The sequence below is a fragment of the Palaemon carinicauda genome, chromosome 8, assembly GCF_036898095.1.
Source record: "Palaemon carinicauda isolate YSFRI2023 chromosome 8, ASM3689809v2, whole genome shotgun sequence".
Lineage (NCBI taxonomy): Eukaryota > Metazoa > Arthropoda > Malacostraca > Decapoda > Palaemonidae > Palaemon > Palaemon carinicauda.
Window position 1 is genome coordinate 7,611,231 of NC_090732.1, and position 2,500 is coordinate 7,613,730.

Here is a 2,500-nt window from a genome sequence, read left to right on the forward strand (position 1 = left end):
GCATTTTGTGGAAGGAAAAAGGATTACCACTGAACTACCCAGTCTGCATGGCTCTCTCTCCTCACTTCTATGGCTCAAGAAGGGGAGCGAAAAGTCATGAGGCTTTTTCTCTTCTCTGCTATGGCTTGGGTAGAGGAGCTTATATATATACATATGCATATATATATATACATTGCATATATATATATATATATATATATATACATTGCATATATATATATATATATATATATATATATATATCACAAGCTAAGCTACAACTTCAGTTGCAAAATCAGAATGTTATAAGTCCAAGGGAACCAAAAGGGAAAAATAGCCCAGTGAAGAAAGGAAATAAGGAAATAAATAAACTGCAAGAGAAGTAATGAACAATAAAAATGAAACATTTAAGAACAGTAAACAACATTAAATAAAATCTTCCATATATAAACTATAAAAACTTGAAAAAAAATACGAGGAAGAGAAATTAGATAGAATAGTGGACCAGAGTGTACCCTCAAACAAGAGAACTCTAACCCAAGACAGTGGAAGGCCATGGTACAGAGCATATGGCACTACCCAAGACTAGAGAACAATGGTTTGATTTTGAAATATCGTCCTCCTAGAAGAATTGCTTATCATAGCTAAAGAATCTCTTCTACTTTCCCAAGAGGGAAGTAGCCACTGAATAATTACAAAGCAGTAGTTAGTCCCTTGAGCGAAGAAGAATTGTTTGGTAATCTGTGTTGTGAGGTATTTGAGGACTGAGGACAATGTGAAAAGAATAGGAAAGACTATAAATGTATGCAAAGGAAAAATGAGCCTCAACCAGTGAGAGGGATCCAACCAGAGAGAGGGATACAATGTAGTACCGTCTGGGCAATCAAAGGACCCAATAACTCTCTAGCGGTAATATCTCCCCGGATGGCTAGTGCCGTGGCCAACCTACTGCTGTAACATTAAGCCGCGTCCCCCGAACAGGTGTGGGGGGAGGGGGTTCAGGCTTATTCACTTACGCAGAGGAGAGCTGGTTCAACAATCCCTTCATACATTCTCAAATTGTCTTCCACAAACTACTGTACTGAAGTTGCTTGCCAAACTTTTGCATACATCCAGCTACCTTTCCTGTCACTTATATTCTGTGACTCGCCTCTTCTCTCATTTTCTCATCATCTGTTATATCAAATACAAGATACTTTTATAAACAAGTTACTTCCATTATTCTCCCGTTCATACTAACTCTCATTACTCCATCACGACTTATTTTCCTATCCCACATACATCAATTGTCCTTTGTTTAACGTAACACACCCCTATCTCATACTCGCTTTCACACCTGAACACCCAGTCTCCTGTTAACATACTCTTAATAAAGGCTTCACTTCCATCACAAAGATGTCTAATTGTTCTTACCTACTTACCATCTGTAATGTGCTCTTCAATTACTTTCCACACTGCCTTTCTTTTCGATTCTATCAAACATGTATGCCAAATGAAAATTTTCTTCCTAAACTTTCAGATTCTTACATACCTGTTACATAATAACCTCTGAAACCAAACACACCTTTGGCCCTTGCTTAAACCCAATTGTTAATCTCTATCTGTTCAAACTGTCGCCTGTCTTAGTTTCTTAATAAAAATCACGTGATACAACATCTCTATTGCACTAAATAAAGTTGCACCTCATAAATATTACAGTCGTCTTTGTCACCTTTACCTTTATACAACTGAACAATTTATTCCTCTTACCACTTTCTTTGGTATCTTTCCCTCAGCAAAACATACCTTAACAAACACTAGTCAGGCCACTCAATAACTAACCAGCATCTTTCCTTTCTTCCATCTTTTGATAAGCTTTCTTATAAAAATGGATAAGCTTTCTTATATCTTCAAAGGTTACTTCAACAAGCATTCCAAGCTCTACACTAACCACTTAAACTCATGAATCACTTAGATCTGCCTCTCTTCTATACTTCACAGCCCACAAACCTTTAAAATACTCATTCCATCACTCAGGGGACTGCATTCTAGTTGTTTGTGTGTTTGCATAATCTTCATAAAGTGATTCACCTGTAAACGTTGAAATCAAATTGTCTGATAGTGGTGATAAGGGCGTTGGTGAAATGACCTACTTTATAAGCTCTTAATCATATAAGGCGGAAGCTCATAAAACAGCAATTTTTCAATCTAATTAAACCGTTACCAATGATATACAGAGTACAGAGTAGCAATAAATTACATCAATGTTGAAATAATAATATATACTGTAAATACCGTAATTATAGCCTAAAGAAAATCTTAAATTACTTTTAATTCTAAAAACATACATAAATAATGAAAAATCTTTACGATTAAAAATAAAATTATCTTTCAACATGAGCCAACAGTACTCAAGAAAGTAACACCACAAGGGTTGGGTGTTGGGGGACACCGCCTAAGGAAGAGCACTTGGGAGGGGGTTTGACTATATTAAGTCCATAAAATATAATTAGCAGGTTTAACTGAACGTCCTTCCAAGAGT